The 26,764-nt window shown below is 39.8% G+C and overlaps 1 protein-coding gene across 4 annotated transcripts in view; it reads right to left on the reverse strand.

Moving 5' to 3' along the window:
* SLC7A7 (solute carrier family 7 member 7) overlaps positions 1-26,284 on the reverse strand; it is a 54,923-nt gene extending 28,639 nt beyond the window's left edge. The window contains exon 1 of one of the 4 annotated variants that reach the window (XM_056810024.1): positions 26,266-26,284. The gene's annotated coding sequence lies outside the window, so the exon portion shown is untranslated. Of the gene's footprint in view, positions 1-17,607; positions 17,860-20,328; positions 20,450-26,265 lie in introns of those variants that run through there. The other 3 variants (XM_056810021.1, XM_056810023.1, XM_056810020.1) reach the window with 3 other exon arrangements.
* Between the last annotated feature and the right edge of the window lie 480 nt (positions 26,285-26,764).

Genomic DNA, 26,764 nt, shown 5'->3' on the forward strand with positions numbered 1-26,764 from the left:
ATCAGATTTGGTGGAAGTATTGGTTAGTTTTGCCGAATTGTTTTGTTTTGTTAGGGGCTTTTCTCCTTTTCTTTGTTAAAAGGAATGGTTCTCTGGGTCAGAAGAAGTAAAAAACCAATAGGAAATGTGATATAAAGACAAAAGAGACTCATATTAAAAAAATAATCGTGCAAAGATAAGGAATCAGACTATAAAAGACTTTATATTCCCAGGCAAGGAGGTAGGATGTTAAGTAAGTTGGAGGCATTTGAAAGCCTGTTATACAGTTGAGTGACATATCATGATCAGATCTATGATTTAGGTCCAGATATCCATTTGGCAGTTGTTGGGGAAAATACTGGGGAGAGAAAAAGCTGGAGGCAAAAAGATGACTGAAAATGAAGTTCTGAACAAGAGTGGAAGTTCTGTGAGTACCATGAATTCAGTGAGACTGAAGGGGATGCCCACAAAGAGACAGTGGAGGTAGAAATGTCTCAATTTGGCACCATATTGGATATAGGAGATAAAGGAGAAGGAAAAGTTATGGATAATTCCCAAGACTTCAAACTTGGATGCCTGGAAGAATGGCCAGCATTTATTAAGGGTACAAGGCACAGAAGCTAAGTACTGTGACATAAACACATTTTCTGCCCTCAAAGAGCTTACATTCTAATGGAGAAAACAACTTGCCAAAGAAGATACATACAGAGCAGATGAAAGATAATCTCTTGAGAGAGGATATTAGCAGTGGGGGAATCAAGGAAAAGTTTCCTGCAGAAAGTCATGCCCTCAATAGAAATATAAAAATTCAGAATAAGAAAGAATGGGGTCAGGGGTTGGGGTAGAGATAGAACATGTTTGGGATGAGTTTGAGATGTCTATAGAACAATCGATTAGAAATATCTAATAGACAGCGGTAGCTCAGGAGAGAGACTAAAACTGAATATGTGGAGCTGAGTCATTGGAATAAAGATGATAGCTTGAATCTATGGGTGCTATGAGATGACCATGAAAGAAAGTATAGAGAGAAGAGAATTGAGTCTAAGTCAGACCCAGGGGCTGTCTTTATGTTTATACATAGAAGCTGATATATGGATGATAATCTAATAAAGTACACTGAGAAGAAACATCCAGATATAAAAGGGGACCAGCATCATGAAACCCAGGAAGGAGAGAGTACCCAAAACAAGGTGGTGGTTAATCATGTCACTTCAATCAGCTCAGAGAAGTCAAAGAGATTCAAATTTGTCTAGTTGAGTCTCAAATGAGTGATGGATGGTTGGAGAAACAAGTATCCCTTATTCCTGGTCCCTTTACTGGAACCTAAAGCCAGAGGGTACAATTTGTCACACAGTAGAGCCACAGCCAATGAGGCCCTGCTGGAATTTTTCTCTTCTTTAAAGAATTTAGAAAAGATTATTGTCAGGGCAGCTAGGAGGCTCAGATAGTCAGGCCTGGAATAGAAAGGACTGGGGTTCAAATTTGGCTTCAGATACTTCCTAGCTGTGTGACCATAGGCAAGTCAATTAACTCCCTCCCCAACCACCTGGCTCTTCCTCCTTAAAACTGATACTTGATATCAATTCTAAGAAAGAAAGCAAAGATGTTTTTACTTTATTTTATTTTTAATTTAATTTTAAAGTTTTTTCCATGGTTACAAGATTCATGTTATCTCCCTCTCCTCTTCTCTCCCCCCTCCAGGAGTTGACAAGCAATTCTACTGGGTTTTACATGTATTATCATTCAATACCTATTTCCTTATTCATTTTAGAAAGTAAAGATTCATTTTAAAAAAAGAAAACATTATTGGCTTTGAGAGATCAATCATTGATGATTTTAGAGAGACCAGTTTCAGTTGAGTGATAAACTAGAAAGCCAGATTACAAGGGGTTAAGGAATGAAGGAAAAGGAATAAAGGAACTGGAGGGAATGAATTCTAACCTTGAGAAACTGCTGCTGGGCCCTTAGAGGCTGGGGTACCATGCCACTCCTTATGTACCTAGATAGGCAGTTCTTAACAGATTCAGTTCTGGGAAACCTGACCTCTAATGAGAGAGGAGCTCGAGCTCCATTCCCTGTTCTCACATTTACTGGCTCATTAAGTCCTCCACCCAGACCCCCCCAGGGGAAAAATTGCTTAAGGCTTAAGTTATAGCTCATACATCTAGAGTTTCCTTAAAAAGGGTCAGCTAAAAAATTAAAAGTATGCAATGTACAATATGAATCAGATATGAGACAGGTAATTAATTCTACTCACAAAAGGAATGTTAAACATAGCATATTCATAAGTGCATAGTAACAGAACTCGGGAACAGAGCTCCAGTTATAATCAGCTGGGAGAATGATACAGAAAGCAATCTGTGGCATTTTGTAAGCTCTTCTAGGGCAAGGGCCATCTTTTGCCTTTCTTGTTACCCCAGTACTTAGCATAATACAGGCCATCTTGTAGGCACTTAATAAATGTTGATTGACTGACTGATTGGCACTGCTAATTAGGCATTTTACATTTCACTTCAGCTCTGTTCTATCACTCCGATCCAAATCCAAATCCCCTCTGAACTTCCAAAGGCCACTCGCTGCTACTGCATCTTGCAAGACTTCAAACTCCTCTCATTAGACCTCAGACCTTTTTGGAACACGCCCCGATAAAATTGGCTTCCCAGCAGAGATACATCCACCCTAAGAAGCATATTCAGTTATCTACTCAAGGGGGAAAAAAATTCAAAGCAGGAGACAGCCTGGGACAGACACAGAAGCTTGTCTAGTTGAGTCCCAAATGAGGAGTCATGGAAGATGGAGACAAGTCTAACATATTCCCCATTCCCTTTCATCTAAAGTCAGAGTGTACAATTTGTCACACAGAAGAGCCACAGCCAAAGAGAGACAAATGGATTTTTTCAATTCTTTGGGGGGGGGGGGGTAGTGAGGGAAAGAGGAGAAATGAGGAAAAGACCAAGAAAGATCTCAGGGTGTTTTTTGTTAATTTGTCTTAACCATATCATAATAAAATATAATATTCTTTCATTGCTGTGCCACCAGAGCCAGAAGCAGACTTCAAAAGCAGAACAGCTCTTAGCATGGTCTACAGTAGGATGGGTAAAGAATGACCCTTGATACAGTGTAGACAGCTCCTTGTAGGCATTCAATTAAAAAAGCAAAAGATGGAAAAACATAGCTTAAAAGAAGTTAATGAGGGGTGGGAGGGAGGGATTTGGTGTTTTAAGGATAAGAAAATTGGGGGCATTTAGGCTACAAGGAAGGTACCAGTGGAAAGGAAAAGACTTGAAATTAAAGTGTCCAAATCTATAGGGAGAACTTTGATTTCAAAAATTAAATATCCTTAAGATGGGAGTCCAATGCTTTAGATGTTCCTTCCTGAATACAGCCAAACTCAAGGTGATGTTTAACCATCATTGCCTCACAAAAGGCCCATATGGGTATGGCAAAATTGGGACACTATTGCATTGCTGGTAAAGTTGTGGAGGGCAATTTGGAGCTATTCCCAAAGGGCTATAAAACAGTGCATACCCTTTGATCCAGTAATACTACTACTAGGTCTGTATCTCAAAGAAATAAAAAGAGGAAAAGACCTACTTATACAAAAATATTTATAATGATTCTTTTTTGTGATGGCAAAGAATTGGAAACTGAGGGGATGCCCATCAATTGGCGAATGGGGAAATTATAGTATGTGATGGTGATGGAATAATATTGTGCTGTAAGAAATTATGAACAGGATGATTTCAGAACTGATGCAGAATGAAATAAGCAGAACCAGGAAAACACTGTACACAGTATCAGCAAAATTGCATGATCAACTATGAAAAGTCTTAGCTACTCTCAGCAATACAATAATCTAAGAAAATTCTAAAGGACTTATGACAAAGAATGCTATCCACCTCCAGATAAAAGAACTGTTAAAAGTTGAAATGCAGATCAAAGTATACAATTTTTCATTTTATTAATGTTTTTTGTTTTGGGATTTGGGATTTTTATGAGTATTCTCTTACAACGATGAACAATATGGAAATATATTTTACACAAAAAACATATATAACCCAGATCAAATTGCTTACCATGTCTAGGAGGGAGGAGAAAATAGAGGGAGGCAATTTGGATCTTATAACTGCAGAAAACATGTGGAAAATAGTTGTTACATGAAAATGGGAAAATAAAATCTTTTTAAAATTCCTGGGTGACTAGAGCTACCCTAGAATTACCTTGGGTTCTAAGGATGCCTAAAAGCCCAGCTTATGATAGAAAGTGGTACATGATGACTTTTGATCCACTATTGTGAACCCAGCATAAGCACAGGGGTTTTTGTTAAGGAACGAGTAAAGATAATTTTGCTTCTCTCTCTCTCTCCCCTCCCTATCCCCCTCTCTGAGATCTCTCTCTCACAGGAATGCTTAACCTTTTTATGGTCTTTACCAATATGGCGAAGCCTTCTCATGATAATGTTTGTTGCCTACATAACTGAAGAAAATGCTAAATTGCAGTTAGAGGTGAATAAAAAAATATGTAAATGTTTTTCTCAGCCAAGTTCACAGACACTGAAATCTATCTATGGACCTCAAGTTAAGAACTCCTACTGGAACATAACATAGATTGTGTTTGCTACTCAAGCAGGCACAATAGTATTCTGGGTCTTGAAAAGAAAGATGTGTATGCTTATCTGAACTTTATTTGGGGTCCTTAAATGACTATCATGAGGCTATTTTTGTATTATAAAAATACACACATAAACATGTGTATTTGTGTGTATGTATATATGTGTGTGTGTGTGTACATATACATATGTATGCATGCTTGTGTGTGTATAAGAAGTTGTGAACAGCATTCCAGTCTCCAGGCCTATCCCTGTCCCATGCCATGCTCTCCCTCCCCCCCACCTCTACTTTGAAAAATCCCCAGTTCCTTTTAAGGCTTAGCTTAAGTAGTACATCTTACAAGAAACCTTTCCTTTTTTAGTTCTTAGGTTCATACACATACCCAAAATTATTTTATATTTATTTTGCTTTTACTTATCTAGGTACATGTGACCTCACTCCCACCCCCTGCTCCCCAGTAAAATGTGAGTTCCTGAAGAAAGGACTGTTTCAGTTTTGTCTTTGTATCTCTAGTACCTAACAGCACATTGCCAGGCACATAGTAGACATTTAATAAACATATTCTGAATTGATTTAATTGAATGTGAGAAAAAATGTTTTGTGAATAGAGGGGGAAGAGAATAAGCTTTCATTAAGTGCCTACTATGTGCCAGGCACTGTGCTAAACACTTCAAACAAATATTGTATCATTTGACTTCACCACAACCCTGGAAAGTAAATGCTATTATAATCTCCATTTTACAATTGAGGAAACTGAGGCAGAGGTGAACTGCCTTGCCCAAGATAGTAAGTGTCTGAGATCACATTTGCCCTAAGATCTTCTTTACTTCTAGCCCAGTGCCACCTAGCTGCCTCCCTGGAAAGAAGGCCTAGGAATCATGAAGATCAAGGTTCAAGTCCTGTGTCTGACGTATACTGGCTATATAATCAAGGATAGGCAAAATCACTTCATCACTCAGAATAAGAAGCAAGTAGTTAAAGATGGAGATTGTCAAACCTATTTTTCTCTTTTGCTCAGCAAGTAGAGCACATATAGTAGTTGTGAAAAGTTGAGGCACACTGAATATTTTAAGTTAGCAAAAATTCCTCAGTAGTTGGACCTCTAGATCCATTACCTCGGTCTCAGAATTCCTATACCACCTCCTTTCCTTTTGCTGCCCCCTAAGGAACTTCCCCAGCAGGAGGCAACTTTGCCATTCAGAAGATCAAGCTGCTATTGTGACCTTCTCATTTCCAACCTGGAAGAACAGTCAGGCTATAAACTTTAGCTGGGGTTGGGACTCTCAGGGTGTGGGAAGAAGTTTCACAAGTACCTAGTGAAGTGACACACCCTTTGTGGATCACTGCTCCAAGACTATCAGTAACCTATCAGTTTACCCTGGAAAAGTTGTAGCTCTAGCTTAATAGAAAGAGATTCCACACAAAGAATTACCTTGAACAGATGAAATCATAGATCCACACCGCCTACTACCTCATCTCCCAACACATACATATACATACAGAATAAAAAATGATATAGATTTTATTTGATAGACAAGAAAAGACTTGTTATTGATGTGTTAGTATCCTTGAATCAGCTGTCTGTGTACAAGCCAAACCATCAACTTGTCAGAGCTAAGACTAGAATTAATAAAAAGCAAGAAGAAAAAATGATGAGAAAAAAGAACTATTATACCACTGAAATAATTTAGTGTTGAACAATTTAAACAGCTGAAAATAAAATATGGGAAACAGGCACTAGAAATGACAATGACACCAATTTTAATAATTTTATAAACAAACCTAGCTGATATAAATTAATTACAACAAGGAACTCAAAAACAACCTTAGTCAACAAGACTATTGACTTAGTTGTCAATGAAAGGAGATGGCTCTCTCCATTGGTGACAACAGAGTTAGCAAATAAATTCATTTGTAAAATATCTTACTAAGAAGGATGTTGGCTGATTATGAGCAATATTATCCCATATAGTAGAGAAAAGCAAATGGAGTGGTAAAAACAATTTAAAGGTTTAGTGAGGTTTCAGCTAAGCAAAGTCATCTCAAAAGTATTTAAGGTCTAAAATAGAAGGAGGAGGGAAAGGAAGAGAAGAAAGAAGAGGAGGACCAGGAGGAGGGGAAGAAAAGCAAAGATGTACAAAAATTATTGCAACAAATTGTTTTCTCCATCAAGGACAGGATATTGAATCCTAACATCAAAGTCCCAGATGAGGAAGAGAACAAAAGTAACTAGATTGGATTAAATGTGCATAAAGAATATCTGTGCTGGAGGTGATACTGTTGTGGGGGTTGTAAAGGAATCAACATATAAGGTATCTAAATAAGATACTAAAAGTGTGGGGAATATCTCAGACCCTAGTAATTCCAAAGAAATCAACCAAGAAAATATCAATAACTATCATCCATCTATATCACAAACCTAATAATCACTAATTTATAAAAAATCTTTTATGAGAATAATCCACAATATCAAAGGCAGCCTTAGTGGAACAAGCAAGCTCTCACAAACAAAATTCAACAATGGATCACATTTTTACTATTTTACAATTTACTAAAAGATGTACAGAATACTATATCCCATCATGTTTCTTTTTTGTTGATTATGAAAAAGTATTTAATGCAGAATAAAATAGTACCTTATAGGCTGTTTTTCAACAAAGTATCTCCCAACCATGTGTTAAAATCATTCCATATTCCTGGAAAGATACAATAATATAAATCATCTCTGACTATAAATATCAGATGAGGCATAAAACAAGGGCATATTAAAGTATGCTTGCTACTGTGATGGAAGAGATTCAGAACAGAGTAAAAGTTGAAGAATCACTTATGGATGATATTATGCTGATTGCATCAAACCCTATAACATTGCATAACTTCCTAGAAGAGTTCTGTAATCATTCTAGAGTTTGAGCTAACTATCTATACAGGAAAGATCAAGTGGATGAATAATGCCTATTAACTAAGTAGATGAAGAACATCTTTTGCTCAAATTCTATGCACTTGAATGGACAAACTATAGTTTGTTTATCAGCCTTTATAACTGAGACAGGTAATACAAATGGACAAATTGGACCCAGAGTTGAATAGAAGTGAGCTGGATTGACTTTGGAAAATTCTATGGAGATCCAAAGCGCATCTTTATAATGCCAACATTCTATTGGTCTTACTCTATAACCATGAAGTTATATAGAATACAATAGTCTCCATAAAATTTTTAAAATCACACAGAAGGCCATGGAAAGGTGTATGATGGGTGTGAGATGGCTGCAACAGAGCCAATGAGGAACTTAAAAGAAAAAGGAGTCAAGGAAGTTATAAAGGAATTGTATAATAGAAAGGATAGGTCAGTGACATGACAGAAGTGAAGAATATTGGGTAAATAGCCAGAATGCTCCACTGTACCTTCTCCATGACAAAAGAAATGAGAAAGACTTCCAAACTGCTTCCAGGTCAAAACCCACAAAAGAATATGAACAAGAGTCACCCAGAGTGAACAAGTATGGATAGCTCGTGATGTATATATGTGTATTGGAGGAGGAGAGAGATGAGGGAGAAATTGACAAGAGGATCCATAAGGAGACTAGAATCAGGAAGATCCAAGTTCAAATTCAGACACTAAATATGTGACTCTGGGTATGACTTAACCTGTCTTCTTCAGTTTCCTCAACTGTAAAATGGTGATAATAGTTGTGAGTCTCAAATGAGATATCTGTAAAGCACTTAGCATGCTAGTTGAAATACAAACACATACACACAAGATAGACATGTGATCTCTTCTGCACTGAATCAGAGGGACAATTCTTTGGGAACTGAGTCTTAGAAATTTACTTGGGAGCACTAAGGTTTGCCCACATTCACAGAACTGACATGTCAAAAGCAGGATTGGAATACAGTTTCTTCCCAACTCCAAGGCTTTTTCTCATATGTATTTATTGTTGTTGTTCCCAAGGAAAGGTTTTGATGTCTTCCTTCCCTTCTTCCACTAATGAGAGACTGAAGCTATTATTCTCATTTTATACATAATGAAAATGAGACCGAGAACAAATGTGATCCTGGAGGTGTCACATAAGCCAAGGTTCCATGGAGGGTTTTTATGGAAACTCAAGTTGGATCCCAGGAATCAGAATAGGGATTTTTATTCCAAAAATTTTTACTCCAAAAAACGGTCCTTTCCACCTCCTTGAAACTCTTTCTCCCTCTCTATCCCTATTCTTATTTTCCTTTCTTTCTCATTTTTATGGGATTTCAAACGGGCTTGTTATTTGACTAGCTTGACTGTTGTTCACAGAATCTTGTTCCTTATTGATATGTTGAATTATTACCTGGGTTTTTGCATTTTAGTTTTAATTTCGATAACCTGATATTCCTTGTTCCTCTCTATTATTTAGTTCAAAGCTCTCACCTTTTCCCATAGTTTTTCCTCTTTTGTCTGTGTCCATCTTTTTCACTCTTTCCTGAAACCCTTTACCAAATTCCTCCCTGAACCATGTTCACCAGCTTACACTGCATCTTCTCAGTTTTCTGACTTTTCCCCCTCCTCTCCATCTATCAAGACTTGCTTCTCTATCATTTTCCATTACCTTATCATCTATCTAATAATTCTCTCTCCTCTCCTCCTTCCCACTCTAACCCCTACTTCTGGAATCTGCCAACAAATTCTGCTGTGTCCAAACTAAAAAGGTCAATCCCTTCTTGCCATGAGGACCATTGCCCAAAGAACAAAAGCTGTGTGCCTTACTGGGACATTTGCCTAGAATCCTAACTTTCTGCCTTTCTCTTTCAACTTCAAAGCCAGGCTTAGGTGCTTCCCCCTAGTCCCTAGGCCCTCTCTGGATCAGAGTAGCCTTGGGAGACCCTAATGGTTTTGATGGGGAGATGGAAGGAGTGCAGCAGTGCCCAAGAGGACCCAAATGGATTTCCCCTTTTGTTCAGTCATTTCAGTGGTGTACAGTTCTTCAGTGACCCCATTTGGGGTTTTCTTGGCAAAGATACTGGAGTGGTTTGCAATTTCTTCTCTAGCACATTTGATAGATGAGAAACTGAGACAAACAAGAGTGAAGTGACTCCTCCAAGGTCACGCAGCTACCTAGTATGAGTTCACATTTGAACTCAGGTCTTCCTGACTCCAGGAGCTGAGCCCTATCTACTGAAAACAAGCTGCCCCACCTTGCTCCTAGTAGGGATTTAATAAATGGTTGTTGAATTCTTTATTATAGATAAACTACTAAAGAGCTGACTTGAGAGTTTGGGGTATTGTGAGAATAGAAGTATGGGTGTCAAGAGAGGACATTAAGGGTCTGCCATAGTTAAGGAAAAAGAGGGGTTGGAAGCTGGGAGGATCAAAGTGGTTTTTGTGAGCTCAGCTCCTTGTCAAGAGCTGGTTATTCCAGTCAGTAAAAATTCTCTTCCCCAGCTAGTCACCCTCCATTTAGTGTCTCTCTCTCTCTGCCTGTCTCTTTGTTTCAGTCTCTTTCTGTGTGTCTCTTGTCTCTCAGCATTACCCCCTTCTCCCAGGTGAACTGAAGGGTTCATTATTCCCTCCCTTCTACTCTTGTCTTGATGGGCACAAAGCCCACATCCTCTGGGGTGGGCAGAGGAGGTAGCTCTGACCCAAAGCAGACTAGGTGGGAGTGAAAGCAGAGGGAATGTTTTGCTGGAACTCAGGACACTAGGAAGGGAGACACGATGCCGGGAGGAATCCAACCTGTCTGTACACAAAGGCTTCTAGAAGTGCCCCCTGAAAAGCTCCCCATCCCTCCCCCATCCAGGCTTCCACAGCTGGGCCCTCTGCCCCAGCTGAGCAGCGATTGCATCAGCTTAGGAATCCCCAGTTCTAGCTTTCTCTGCCAGGTAGGGGAGGGGACACTGTGACCCAGCAGTCAAGCAAGCGTTAGCATCACCAAGGTGGGTGCTGCCATCACTTACAGCTGAGGATCCCAAAGCGCTTTACCAGCATAAGATCGGGGGGGGGGGGGGGGGGGGGGCAGCCAGCAGCACACAGGCTAATTAACTGAGAGCAAAACAGGATGTGGAAGTATTTAAGTTAATTGCCATATTAAATGGAAGCCAGTTCAAATTCCACCCCTGACACATACTAGCTGTGTGACCACAGACAACTCGGCCAACTTCTCACCGGCTCAGTTTTTCTTAAGTGTAAAATGAAGGCTGTGACAAACACCCTCAGTGCTCACCTCTTGGGGTGGGAGGCCCAAATGAGGTCACGCCCATAAAGAAATGTACTTTTCTAAAGTATCTTAAGGCTTTGGAAGGAACCTCTCACATTCCTTCCTTCGTTTATTATTCATTTATTTACTTTAAATAAATCCCTATCCCTTCCAGAGGGGCAAGGGCTAAGTAAAAGGGGGGGGGGGGGGGAATGACTTACCGGGCGGCACAGCCAGGAACTGTCTAAGGCAAAATTTGAATCAAGGTCCTCCCAATGCCAGACTTTGTGCTCTATCCATTTGTGCTACCTTCTTGCCCCTCATAACTTCATTTATTGAAGAAACATTTATTGATAACAATATGATAACAAAGGGTCGGGTGGGAACCTGTGATTTGTGTGTGTGTGTGTGTGTGTGTGTGTGTGTGAGTGGGGAGCTCCCAGGATGCAAACTCTCTTCAGGCAGACAAGCAACATCCATGTCATTTAGAGAGCTGCCTAGAGTGCCAGTGGTGGGACTTAAATCCAGCTATCTATCCCCCATCCCCTATCTCCCATCCACCATGCCAGGAAGCCCCTCATTGATAACAGCTAATGCCGATCTTGTTCTTTCAGAAGTAATGGCTCAGGACATAGAGAGCACAAAAGAGCACACAGCCAGTGTGTACCCGAGGTGGGACTTTTCAGAGCATCAAGGCCTGTTCTCTGCTTGACACCATGCTGTTCAAACCATATAAATGTCAAGGATTATCAATAGGGGGCAAACCTCGTCTAGTGAATTGGAGACAGCAACTAGTAGAGACACAGCCCACTTTGGAATGAAAGATGCCCCAAATAACTCCCTAAAATTATAAATTACATAGAAGTTATTCTCCCCTGAAGAGAGCTCATACTGGGAGCTCCCCCATGGACACAATCATAGGTTCAGACCCCCCCAAAAAAAATTATCAAAAAATATTTCTCCAATAAATGAAGGAATGTGTAAGGATCTTTCTAATAATTTTAAGGTCCATAATGATTAATAGAAATGTATATTTTTATGAGCATTACATCATTTGAACTTCACAAATCCATGAGGTGAGTATTGAAGGTATTATTATGTTCTTTTTACACAGAAGGAAACAAAGAGGCTGAAAAAAAATGGAGTTGACTTACCCAGCTAGTGTCAGAGGTGGGATCTGAACGCTAGCTTTCAGGACTCCTCATTGTTCAGTTTTTCATCATTACATTGTGCACTCCTTGAGGGCAGAGACTGCTTTTGACTTTCACTGCATCCCCAATACTCAGCACAGTGCATGGCACAAGGTAGCTGGTTACTAAATACTTGTTTACCGGACTTGATTCACTGGATAAAATTCTTTTTAATCAGTGATGCTTTCTCCCCATCCACTAGAGGGCTCCAGGCCTTCACTAGAGGCATGAATTCATTCTCACTTTGAAAATTGGTTCACCTAACTTAGAGCTTAATGAACCTTTGTGCGGCAGTAAAGGGAGGAGGGCTGGTCTCTATCTGGAGGACAGAGACAGAAAATTTTTATTTTAAATTAAGGATGCCAATGAGGTGTAGATAATAGACAAACTAATATTTTATTGTTCTGTGGTTTGTTTTATCGTCACCATCCACATCGCTGATTGCAGTTAAGTGAAATGAATATAATTGATTCTCGGATGCTGCTGAGGGGAGGGAACAAAAAGAACACGAAAGAACTCAAAAGAAGCAGCTTTATACATTTCCAATAAAACATCATGGCCTCTGGCCAGCCCATTACCCATAAACCTCAGTCCTTTCAACAATCAATCAATCAACATTTGTTAAGTACCTATGGTGTGCCAAAATGGAAGGAGAAAAAGAGGTACCCATCCAAAGTCAGTTTTATGAAGCACATGACTTGCCTTCCATGATCTATGAGCCTTAGGGAGCAAAAACAAGCATACCGGGTCAAAAGACACTGAAATAAAAAGATATAAATGGGCAACAAAGGACAAGGACAATCTACGAGACAAGAAAGGATGAGAACAATCTGAGACTGTAAATTCCTTTAAGGGCAAGAAACTTGTACATTTTTCTATCTCCTCCCCTTTCCCCATACATACATACACACACATGTCTAAGCAGAGTATCTTATATACAGCTCATGCTCAAAGAATATTTTTTGAATAATCATAACACAAACTAAGTATAGAAAAGTGAAGTGTGCCTAACTAAGGTTAAGAGGCAGCAGGTCATAGTAAATAGAAAACTGGCTTCAAATCCCAACTAACACCAACTGGATGATCATAACCAAATCAGAGCCTCAATGTCTTTATCTTAAAATAAGGATGATAATGCTTGCACTACCTAAGTATAGGAAGGAAAATAGAAACATAAAAAAAAAACAAGATTTTTCCATCACTTAGCACACATGAGATGGGGCTGGATCAGGAATTTCACTGGCAAAAGGCACTCCCAATGAAGAAACTTCTCCTACCAATACACTTGCCTAGAACACTAAGAGGCAAAGGGACTTTTGAACTGTAGACTGCTTCTGATGCTGGTATATAAGAAAGCCCATAATAAATACATACAGAAGAGAATTCATCAGAATTTCTAAGCCCTGAGGAGAACAAGAAAGGCAAAAAAAAAAATAGTCCCTACTCAAGAAGCATCTAGTATAATGTAAACAACTGAGTACAAAGAAGAAATTGGGAAAAGAAAAGGCACCAGCATTAAGGGTGGGAGTGGAGATAAGGAAAAGAAGGTAGGACTTCAGCTAAGAATTGAAGGAAGTCAGAGAAGCTAGAGGTGGAGGTGGGGGAGAGCAGTCCAGGCATGAGGACAATCAGTGAAAACATAGCTTCAATAGTGAAGGGAGTGAGAGTATCTTGTGTAAGAAGACTAGAAAGGCAGGAAAAGATCAGGTTATGGAAGACTTTATAAGACAGAGTTTTATATTTTATTTCAGAAGCAATAGCAAGTCCCTAGAGTTTACTGAATAAAGGTCTGGCATGGTCAACTTGAACTTTAGGAAGATTAATTTGACAACTAAATGGAGGATGGATTGGAATGGGAGACCAACCAGAGTCCAGCCTGCACCAGGATTCTGACAGTGTGAGAGAAGAAAAGGGATTATATGGAAGAGATGCTATGGAGGTACAAAGAATAGACCATGGCAACAGATTGGATATGGGAAGTAGGAATGAGTTTAGGATGATGCCTAGGTTAAGAAGGTAGGGGTCTGGGAACATGTGCCCCACTCTTCCATGTCCCTATTTGCAGTTTTCTTGACAAAGACAATGGAATGGCTTGCCATTTCCTTCTCCAGCTCATTTTACAGAAATAGGAACTGTGGGAAAAAGAATTAAGGGTCTCGCCCAGGGTGACACAACTAGTAAGTTTCTGAGGTCAGATGTGAACTCAGGAAGATGAGTCTTCCTAACTTCAGGCCTGTCACTCTCCACTGTGCCACCTAGCTGCCCCTGAAAGTGACAATACCATTTATAGTAATAGAATAGTGAGCAAGAGGGAAGATTTTTCTCTTTTTTAGGTGGGAAAGCAGTAAAGTCATGACTTCAGTTTTAGACATAAAGAGGTGAAGATGTCTGTAAGATATCTATTCTGAAATGTCCAGGAAAATAAAGATATTAGTCTGGAGATCAAAAAAGAGTTAAGGTGGGACAAAGAAATCTAACAAACATTTGCATAGAAATGGTAGCTGAATCCATGGGAGCTGATAAGATCCCCAAGTGAACAGTAGGGAGGGAGAAAAGAAGATCCAAGGATAGAACCTTGGAAGATTCTCAGGGTTAACAGGCATGACCTAGATGACAATCTTAACTAAGAAGTAGTGGTCAGGTAAGTAAGAGGAAAACCAAGAGAGAGAAAAGGATCATAAAAACCTAGAGAACAGAATATCAAGGAGAAGAGGATGATCAACAGGGCAAAAGGCTACTGAGAGGTCAGGAAGGATGAGAAAAGTTCATTGTTTTGGGACATTAAGAAATCACTGGTAGCTTTGGAGTAAACAGTTTCAATTGAATTGAGGTCAGAAGATTGTACAGTTAAGGAATTAGAGAAAATAAATGGAGGGGATTATAGAATGTCTTCAAGGAGTTTAGTCACAAGAGGGAGAAAAGATATAGGATAATAGCTAGCAAGGATAGATTAAGTGAAGGTTTGAGGATGAGGAGACCTGGGCATATTTGGCAATAGGGAAGCAGCCAGTGAACAGTAAAATAAGTGAGAGAATAGGTATGATAAAGGAAGCAATCTCCCAAAGAAGACAAGACATGAAGAGGAATTCGCCTTGATAAAGGAAAGGTGGATCACTGATGATGAATCTATGATACTCACTCCTTGATGGAGATGACAGATTGCAGATGTAGAATTGGGTAAACATATTTTGATGGGATTATATAATTTATTTTCCTTGATACATGTATTTCTTAACAAGGGTTTTCTTTTTTTTTTCCTTCTAAATTAGGTGGGATGGGGATGAGAGAAAAATAAAATGGGAGGAAAAAGAATTGAATATAGTTGAAATTCAAGAAAGTAACTATGTGATTTCTACATTGTCAACATGGAAATCTAGAAATCCCCAGTTTATTTAGTTTGAGGGTAGAAACCCCAGATTTTGACTGTGTCAATGGAGAAGTTTCCCCTTGAGGGAAGGTCCCACTTCACCAGACAAATAGACATCCCCTTCAGCTTTGGCGCAGTAGGTAGTCAGTCTCACAAGCAGAAGGTCCTGAGTTTGATCCTCCATAAGGAGGGTGTGATATACTGGGAAAGGCTTCTGGAGGCAAAAAGAGCTACTTGACTTCTGACCGTCTCCCACCTGAAGTGGATGTTTATTGTCTGGTGAAGTGGGACCTTCCCTCAGGGGGAAACCTCTCCTGTGACATGGTCAAAACCTGGAGTTTCTACCTCCCAACTAAATAAAACTGGGCATTTCCAGATTTCCATGTTCCTATAAAGAGAATGACAAAGAGAAGCAGTCTGGTCCCTGAGGATCATCCCATTGAAATAAAGAAGAGAGGTCCAAAAACCAAAAAAGTGCCCAGTCAAAAAGTATTTTTCCCCTATTCCTTCTCTCGTATCAAACCAAAAGCCACTGGCTTTGGCATCCATGACCCAAAGAGAATTCTAGATAACTCTAGAAGATATTTCAGTAGAGGACTTGGTCCCATTGTCATGGACATTGTATCCCCAGAAACTCAGACAATTATCAGGGAAACTCCTTTGCTCCCTTACACCCCGACTCACAACCCAAAACATCTTACCTTGAGAGTATCATCCTTAGATTGTCCCATAGATTTGAGATGGACAAAAAGACATACCTCATCCATCTGTCCTCCAAATCATGAGAACCACCCCTATGCCTTCAGGCAAATCTCCTTCCCAACCCCTTGCCCCAGAGTCAAGTCCTCATTGGTGTAAAAGAATATAAAAACCCCAGAACTGAGGCATTCTGGGAGCAAACTCCCACTCATGCTGTCTTGCTTGCCAAAAATTCAACATTACTAATAAATCTCTCTTTACTTTTAAGTTAAAGTTTCAGAGTCTAGCATTCTTGCAAAAGGTATCCTTCCCGAACCCCAGGGATACACCTCTGCACCCCACAACACTATAACCATTTCAATTGAATTTCATTTCCTCTATTAGTTTACTAGAGACCTCAGGGAGCATCACAAGCTCTTATCCATAACACAAGACTGAAGAGAAACCAAGGTGCCAGTGGGAAGAGAGGAAGTTGGTATTTCAACTCATTGCTTAATATTCCATCCCTTGCTAAAGGCGTTAAGATTAAAAGACAGTTCAAATCTGGCCTCAGATACTTCTTTGCTATGAGACCCTGGGCAAGTCACTTAACCCTTACCTAGCCCTTGCCAATCTTTTGCCTTGGAACCAATACACAGTATTGATTCTAAGACGGGAAAGTAAGAGTTAAAAAAAAAAGGACTAAAACGACAGGCACAACTAGGTAGCACAGTAGATAAGAGCACCAGGCCTATAGATGGGAGGTCCTGGGTTCAAATTTGACCTCAGATAGCTCCTAGCTATGTGGCCCCCAGCACTTAATCTCAATTGCCTAGCCCTAGATGCTTTTATGTTTTAGACTCTCCATTATGACCAAAGGGTTAAAAAAAAAACTAAAAGGACACCTAGCTTGAAGGAGTAAAGACTTTCTAGTGAAGTCAGATGGTCACCAATTGCCTTTTCTGTAAATTTCCCAAGAATGCCAATGATGATTTGCTATTTATTTTTCCCACAATCCAATCCTATACTTTCTGCTATTTACAAAACTCCTGCAGCTCCCTCAAACTTAGTACACCAAAAAATTGCCTTGTCTTCTCTCTGAAGACCTCACTCCCAGCTTCCCTACCTCTATCCAAAATATCACTACCCTGATTTTTTCTCCAAAGCCTAAAATATTTAAGCAGATCTGATGCCCAGTTAAAGACAAAGCTTCACAAGTGCAAGTACTTCTTAGTTTTTGTCTTTGCTCTTCCCATTACCCAACACAGATCCTCACACTAAATAGGAGCTTCTTGAATTAGGATCATACTGTAAAATCTTCATTCACTCGTTTTAAGCCTAGGAAAAGTGCAATCTTTCCTTAATTTCATATTCCCTTCTATACTACTTAAGAGAATTAATATTAAATGAAAAGTTAGAAATGTCACAACAGCCACTTTGAGTACCCAGTTAGGAACATGCTTAATATTTGGGAAAAGTTTACTTCTCTACCTTAATTTACATTTACATTCTCTCTGGCTAACCCCTGACCTCTACATAGTTAATGAAAAGTTCAAGATACCAGAAATGTTAGGATAAAGAAGTAAAGACTATTGCAAATGTTAATAGGCACTCACTTGGAGGAAAGAGAAGTTATGGAAAGAGCAGACCTTTTCTGGGAACTTCTCTCATTCCTAGAGGAGGTGGTACTACTGGTATCAGAAGTCTTCTACTCCAAGATGCCTAAAGGGTTGAAGATCCTCCTAGATTTCTCCCTTCACTGCAAAAGCCCAGTTGGGCTTTCTCTTTCTCCTTCTGTTGACTGTCCCTAGGCTACAGATTCTTTACTACTCAGCTCTGAAAATCTCCACTCCTTCCACTTTGCCCCAACCTCTAAATCCTTTTTTGGTTTCTCTACTCCTGCTTTCATACAAGTTCTTCAGGGTGTGACCAAACTTCTCCATCCAATAGGAACAGACTTCCCACAATACCTAGTTCGAATTTATTGATTCAACCAGAAAACATTCCCACCTAATAAAGGTAACTATCCATGGGCCCCCATATTTGTAATAGAATCATAAATTTAGAGTTGGGAAGGACCTCAGGGGTCTAATCCAACACCCTTGTTTTACAGGTGATAAAACAAACTCGGATAAGTGGAAAAGCTAAAATTCAAATCCTAAATCTCTGCCAAATCCAAAGGGTTGTAAACACATACACATTGTACTTTGGTCATTGAACTGAATTGAATTGCCCTGCACATCCAATTAGTTTCTATATATTTCTGCTTTGTTCAAAGAAGGAAAAATATTTCCCTGCCCTCATGAAGCTTGACATTTCATAGCAGACATAAAGGTAAAGTTCAATAAACACTTATTCAATGTCCCCTACATCTGTACTACTCAGCTAGGAAGTAGTGAGATAAAAATTTAATCCTGTCCTCAAAGAGGTTAACACAGACACCAATGATAATAGTACACAAGCCTACAGATAATTATGAGAAATTACATAACATGGTAAGTAGATTAAAAAGTACAAAACAGAATGCTATATATATCAGGCTGGATCTGTGTTTAAAATATTAAAAAGGGTAATCAAGAAAGTCTTCTTGGAGGAGAGATTAAAACTGGGCCCACAGCACTAGGACCACCCAACCCACTCCTATCATCAAAAGTATAATAGAAGGATACTTGAGTTCAATCTACACTATCAAGTTGTCACTGCATGTATCCAGACCATGAGTTAAGTAAGACCTGCCAAAGAAAAATTTACCCACCTGCCTTTATCAGCAGAAATCTTCCCATCTAGTGATACCTGACTGACCCATCCATTCCCCATTGGTTAAGAAATGTCATTCTCCCCCACCTAAAAAACAAGTGAATCCACAACAACTTTAGCACTCCCATCCCTAACCTCCAAAACTCCATAATGACTTGTCCTTTCCACTGTCCCCTCTGGAATTTCCCTTTTGTAATTATAAATTTCTCTTCATTTTAGAGCTCTTTCTCTCATGCTTCTTCTCCCTTCTGGCTGTCACTGAGACCAGGACCTCCCTGAGTTTTGTCAAATAACATTGAATTCCTGACCTTGCCTTCCAGTACTGGCTTCACCATTACTTGTATCCCCCAATTCACTAATCCCAGAGGCATAATCAAAATACTTTTTGCACCCCACCACTTCCTGTTTCCACTTCCAAACTCTTTCTCTACCACCATCACCCAGAAACCTCTCCTCTGCTGAGGTTCACTCTATATAAATCTGTCATCCAGGTCAGATCCTGTTGGCAACCATATTCCAGAACCTACCCCCCCCTTTCTTAATGAGTTCAGTGGCTGGCTCATGGTGTTCCTCTCTACTTCAGTTCCTGCTTTCATAATAAAGGACTTCAACTACATATTGATGTTCCCCCAGATAACAACCTCCCTAGGTCTTCTCTTCAACTAGTATTTCCATAGAAATGATAACATTCTTGATCTTGACACCCACAAATGCTTCATTTTTCTTGATCAATTCATGATCAAGAATTCTGAAATTCCTTTATTTAACTGATCACAATCTCCTATCACTCCATCTCTTCTTAAACCTTATTACTCACAAATCTATTCTTTGTATACATTTCATTCTATAATCTCTCCATTCCTTAATGTTTTAGGAGACTATAACACCTGCTTTGGCTATAGACTTCCCCCTTCCTAATCTCTACTCCTTAGTAAACCAGTTCAATTCTACTCTTCAATATTTTGCTCCCTTGTCCCCTCATTGCTCTTACCTTGTCAAACTCCATTATTCTCCTGCCTGCTCCTACTGATATGCAGTTAATCAGAGCTGCAGGAAGATTCTAAACTATGCTGACTGGATCCACTACAAATTTATGTTCATTTCAACCAGATCCTCCATTAAGCAAGGCAATCCCTTTCCTTCTCCCTAATGAATTCTCTATCCCACTCTCCATAATAGTTTTTGCAAACTTTTTCTCCTCAAGCCTCCAATAGTGACCCCTCTACTACCCTCTTATTCTCTATTTTACTAAGAAAATTGAGGCTGTTCACTGGGAACTCCCTTTTCTCTTCATCTCCTTCTACCACAACTCTTCCTTATCTCAAAACACCTTGGCATTATCTCCTGTCATTTCCTTCTTTATTCTGGTCTCCAATGAAGAAGTGGCCCTTCTCCTCACCAAGGACATGCAGAGAGATTAAGAATTTGAATAAGGAAAAACTTTCTAGCAATTAAATCTGTCCAGAAGTAAAATGGGTTGCCTCATCAGGTAGAAGTGTCTCTATCACTGGAGGTATTCAAGTGGAGGTGGGCTGATCATATGTTAGGGATGTTGTAGGATGAATAACTTCACTACTCACCATTCAGTCAACCTATGCCCTTGATCCCATTCTCTCCAGCCTCCTCCAGGACCTCATTGCAGCAATTACCTGCTCTTTCTTATGTATTGTGAATTTTCTCTCTTGATCAGCTCCTAGAATGACTGTAGCACAGGAAAGGAATTGGACTTTTCTTTTACATAGGAAAAAAAAGAAAAGAAAATCCCAACTCTGACATATATTGATGATATCTCATCATTTCCCCTACTTCTTCAGAGTCCTAACAGAGATTAGCTAAGATAAGGGTCAGAGGACTCAGAATGGAATGTTCAAATCTTGTTACTTAATAGTCTTGAGTTAGTAGTTATGAAACTCTCTTATCTATACCTGCTCAGACCATGAGGCACCTCCCTATCAGACCAGGTGGTTATCTATAGCGCTTTAATTTGGGGGAGTAAGAATTTGGGCATAGAAGACCCTATGTAAAGAAATGTAATAGTAGCAAAGAAATTCATTTTTTAAAGTATTATAAGATACATCTATATATATTATATACACACCTATCTTAATATAAGCACTTCTTCTCACCTGAAGTCATCTCGTGCAAAGGGCAAACAAGAACTTATTTCTTTAAAAACTTTGTGGGGCAGCTGGGTGGCTCAGTGGATTGAGAGTCAGGCCCAAAGAGGAAAGGTCCTGGGTTCAAATTAGGCCTCAGACACCTCCTAGCTGTATGACCCTGGACAAGTCACTTAACTCCCATTGTCTAGTCCTTACCATTCTTCTGCCTTACCGCCCATACACAATATTGATTCTCAGAGGGAAGAAAAGGGTTGTTTTTTTAAAAGACAAACTTTGGGAGGCATTCCTCTCCTATTATAGAAATTTCTGGAAGAACAAATTCCGTTAAGCAAAGGACCAATGGACTCTTATTTGACACATCGTCTACTGGGGTATCCTGCATTTGTGAGATAGAGCTCAGCTGATGTGTAACAGAAAATGAGAGAAGGTACTCATTATACCTGTTCCTGGATTCTTTTTCATTGATGACTAATTGATTCATGGCCAATTCATATACCTGAGCCACATGCTTGGACTTAGATTTAAAAGAGGAACTAGAGACAATAATGGTGAGCTTCCACCATCAAAAGATCTCTAGGATTGGGTCTGTAGGCTAGGCAGCCTCATAGTACAAAGTATGCAGAAATGAGAACAGGCCACTGAGAATCAAAATACCAGGATTTCTATAGCCAGAGACCAAACACATATGTGATGACTCAGGAGTTATGGATGAAGAAATTACACATGCTGCCGGCAATGTCCTCTGATGGAGTCTATATAATATGTACTTTGTATATAATCCCATTGCTTAGCACAGTGCCTAGCACATAGCAGGGGCTATCTAAATCTTAGCTATTATAGAATGTACTTAATAAACACTGTCTATCAATCTATTTATCTAACCCCAACATATGGTGTTAGGTATTGCTGAAGCAAAACAATCCTCTATCTCCTCCCTAAGTGATTCCCTATCCCACTTTCCCTAACAGCTCTTTTCAAGCATGCTCTCCTCAAGCCTCCAACAGTACCCCTTCTCCTAGCCACTGCAATAGACCAAATTTGTATTTGGTACACAACGTAGATTTTGTTGTCTAATTATGAATGATGTACTTACTTGCATGTGACCCATGAACCTGGGATATTTGCCTGTGAGTACTCTGTGTATAAATTAAAGGATGCTTAGATATGAACCTAAGAAGCCATATGGGTATTCCCAGTGTGTCTTGCAGGGACTGCAAATGTATAACTGGTAGGAATACTGTTAAGAAAGACAGAGACTTGTGCAGTGACTATAGAACTGCAAGGCAAAGGTCACCAACTTTGCCTCTTTTCCTTTCAGTTCTTCCCTACATTTTCAAGGTAATATAAATAGTCCAGGTGGGAACTACTGGGGACATAATGAACAGAGGGGTTCCTCATGATAACTTCCTAGCCAGACATTGGGGAAGAGGTGACAGGAGTGCCCTGGAGAGGCTTGATCTGTTCTTCTCCACCACCATGCCTGAGGATATTTTTGCATGCCCCACAGGTCTGTCCAGCAGACCTATGTGAGCACTTCTGCCCTTTGTTCTCTAGGGTAAAGGGGGAGGAGGACAGGGAAGGAGGACTCACAGGTGGCTTGAAGGTGCAGTTTGGGCACTTGATATCTAAAAGGTTTGCCAACACTGTCCTAGCCTATTGATAGAAAAGGTACTAAATAAGGACTTAAGCCAAATACTGTCCTCTAAATTTATTTTATTCTAATATTTCTTGCCATCTCAAAGTCATTGATTTCTCTTTTTTTAAAACCTTACCTTCTGAGAATCAATACTGTGTATGAGTTCTGTCAACATGGAATTTGGAAACTGGGAACCCCAAACTTGTAGCCTAGTGAGATCTAATGAACCCCAAATTTTGGAACTAGCTTATAAGTTGGAGAACCCAAAGCTTGTACTTGTTCCAGGTTCCTGTGAGAATCCACCCTGAAGGGAATCTCAGGCTAGCAGTTTCAGACTGAATAATGGACCCTAAAGTAAATGACAATCCCCTTTGGATGGAACTAAGCATATGCCAAGTACCCTTTTTGTTTTAAGTTGTCTTCCCATAGTATCAGAGACCCTTTCCCAGGAAAGACCCATACCTGGACAGGGACCACCCTTTTAATATCCATTGTAAGTAGCTCCTTCCCTTACACCCTAGCCTCTAGCTATGATTCCTTTCCTAGGCTTAATTGTATCTGGTCAGTATTGTTTAAACACTCTCATTTTCTTTGTAGCTATGGTAATGTCAATCATCTTTCCCTGCCCCTGGGTCTCCCCAAATGGTATATAGGTTCCCCAAATTCTTTTATTGCTTGGAGCTGTCAATCTAGTGCAGTTGGCTCTCCCAGGGATCAGGGACCAGAGCATCCAAAATTCAATCCTTAGACTCTGCATAGTCCTGTGGCATGAAGCTCTGGGTAACTCAGCCCTGTACCTCTTTCCTTAATCTAAGAGTGTTTTTTCTGACTATTTGATAGTTCTGTGTTTTTTCCCAGTCAACAGTTCCAAGACAAAAGAGTGGTTAAGTGTCTTGCCCAGGGTCACACAACTAGGAAGTATATGAGGTCACATTTGAACCCAGGACCTCCCATCTCTGGGTCTGGCTCTCAATCTACTGAGCCACCTGGCTGCCCTCAAAGTCATTGATTTCTGTTTAGACTATTCTAGCTTTCAGGGATCTCATTTCTTGAATAAAGTTTGACATTTTATTTTCCAAACTATTCTTCCAATTCTTTCCTCTAGAAATTTTATTTCATTTTTAACATCCTGCTTTATTTCTTTTAAGCATGTAGTCCTTTAAAAATATTTTTCTTTGAGTCTCTGCTTAGTTATTATGAAATTGCTACCTCCTTCTTTGCAAAGAACTCTAGATTTGCAATAATTTTTTCCTATATTATATTATATTATATATAATGTTTCCATTATTATAATCATCTCTGCAACTTTACTTCCTGAATTAGGTCTTTGCCAAGGACAAGCTCCACTCTCTGCTACGCTTTAAAATGGTCAGCCCTGCTTGGACTGGCCTACAGTTCCTTGAGTCTTCTGTCCTGACATCGCCCTCCCAGGATACCCACCCCTCCATCTTTGTTGAGAGCACTTGATCTTCTAGGCCTTCTCAGATATCTCAGGGCAGAGAATCCCAAGAGCCCCTTGGAAGTTAGCTCTTCTGGCCTGAAGACTGCAATGCCAAGATGGTGGTTTGTCAATACCTCCAAAATCCCTATCATGGAGCTTTTGGACTACCCTTGGGCTTTTTCAGGGGAGTGTCCCCTCTTGCTGTCTCAGCACACAAAACCTTAAAGACTACTACACATTGACTATTTGTGTAGTTCTGAGGTAGGAGAAATCACTAATTTCTCACTGGATTTCTTGATCATTATTTAGAATTGAGTAGTCTGCTTCTTAGCCCCCCACACTGAATTCAAAAGTGGTGAATGGGATACCCTTGTCAATGTGAATTTTGGAAGCCCCCAGTTTTGGGGTTTCTACCTCCCAACTAAATAAACTGGGGATTTCTAGATTTCCACATTGACACCCATTTCCCAGGGAAACTTAACTTGAAGGGAAGTCCCAAAGGAACTTTGTCTTAAGACTGAATAAGGGATCTCCCAGTGTCCATTAAGTGTCCTGAATAGGAATAATAGAAATGCTCAATCACCCTTTTAGTCCTAGAAGTTTCCCCCATTGTATCAGAGATCCTTCCCAAGACTAGCACCTGGTTCCTGGTGCAGGAACCATCCTTTTAGTATCCATTGTAGTAGACCACTGCCCTATACTCCCAGCCTCTGGCTACAGCCTCTTTCCCAAGCCTGCTTACAACCTGTCAAGAGTTCTCCAAAAGGTTTTTAAGATTCCTATGTTCTATTATTCTTTAGAGAATCATCTAGTGGGATGATCTTTTTTTCCAGAGTCCCAGAACTCTTGGCTCTGTGTGGTTTTTACACACTTGACTCTGTGTGGTTGCCTCTTGTGTGGTGTTCAAATATTGAGCACTATCTCTTTCCCGATTAAAGACTGGGTTTTACTAACTACTGTAGTGGTTCTGTGTTTTTTCCAGGTTGACACCCATCACTTATCATCTGATCATGTCATTCCTCTGCTCAAAACTCTTCGGCAACTCCCTGTTGCCATCCCAATAAAGTTCTCATTCTTTTGTCTGGCAAAAGACCTCCACAAGTTATACTCTCCTTGCACTTTACATTTTAGCCAAATTAAACAACTTTGCCCCCAAAATCTTCTCAAATCTTCATGCAGACAACATCCTTCTTCCCTACTTGCCTGTCGAATTTCTACTCAATCCTTAAAATTCAATTAGAGGGGGCAGCTAAGTGGCTCAGTACGTTGAGAGCCAGGCCTAGAGACCAGAGGTCCTGGGTTTGAATTTGGCCCCAAACCCTTGCTAGCTATGTGACCCTGAGCAAGTCACTTAATCCCCATTGCCCTTAATGCTCTTCTGCCTTGAAGTCAATACTTAATACTGACTAGGAGGGAAAGGTTTAAAAATAAAGAAATGAACTAGAGAGCTATCTACAAAAAGTCTTCCTTAATCCCCAGGTCTTCTCCTTCCTTTAAATAGCTCTTCGTTTTGTAATTCATATATATTTATCACATAATATCGTATATACACAATTATACTTGTCTATTTTGGTGTTCTATCTTCCCATTTGAGGTCAGCATCTTCCTTGTCCTTTCTAAACTTTGTACCTCCTCCAGTTCCTATCACAAGAGACAATAAATATTTGTTGATTTGTTTTGCTTCCCTTAGGTAAGGGCTGAACTAGATGACCCTATATCAGACCTCCTGTGATGTAAAAGTCTTCTGTTTCAATTGAATTCCCTTCTAGGAAACCCTTTTCCTTTTAAATGCTACCCCATATCCAATTTAAACACCTTGTGCATGATTGTCAGATATCACCATGAGCCTACTCCAGCTTCCTTCTCAAACCAATAGCTCCAAAAAAGGAACCAGGAATTCTGACTTTGCCACAGATCAACTATGAAAATTAGTCATTTAACCACTTGGTTGTTCCAGCTCTTCATTCACAAGAATTATAAATCATCTGTCAAATGATTGTTTTTCTCAGATGTCATCCCAGGTCATGAGGATATGATGAAATAGTACATGAGAAGCTCCACTGAAAAGTAAAAAAAGCACCATAATATGTTATTATGGCTCTATTATCCACTTTCCTGCATCCTATTTCCTTCTATCATTTTGTCCAGATTTCTCCTTTGCCTCAATCAGCCTACCTTTGATTTGTTTCTTGGGAGCAGACTGCCTCTTTTTTTCATCTTTGTATCCCCTAGAGAAATACCTTGCACACAACAGTTAATTAATTACTCTTCTGTCAAATCTGGGTGCATGCCCTATCCCCCACATTCAAAACACACATACCTTAGAATTCAGATTTTTGTAGATAAAAGCTGGATCATCTTTGTTGACTGGAAAAAAAACACAGAACTATTAAATAGTCAGGGAAAAAAAAACACTCTTTAATGAAGGAAACAGGTACAAAGCTGAGTTAGGCTTTTACACAGAGGTGCACTCCACACACCTATGCAGAGCCAGAGGATTGAACTCTGAATATTCTGGTCACTTACCCCAGGGAAAGCCAAGAGGCATGAGATTAGACAATTCCAAGGATCCATTAAAATGGGCAAGCTTAAATAGCTTTCTAGGGGAATTTGGGGACTAAAGATAAGAGGGATAGTTGATTGACTTTACTATGGTAACAAGGGAAAATGTGGAGCTCCAGACAGGAATAACAGTGAGGGGCTGATGCTTTACAAAGCAAGCAAAAGGGAAAGACCCAGTCAAGGGGTGGACCAACTTGGTAAAGGATTTAGGCCTAAGGGGAGAAACCATTGGAACCAAAGGGATACTGTTAGGGTCC

This window comes from Monodelphis domestica, chromosome 1 (assembly GCF_027887165.1).
Source record: "Monodelphis domestica isolate mMonDom1 chromosome 1, mMonDom1.pri, whole genome shotgun sequence".
NCBI lineage: Eukaryota > Metazoa > Chordata > Mammalia > Didelphimorphia > Didelphidae > Monodelphis > Monodelphis domestica.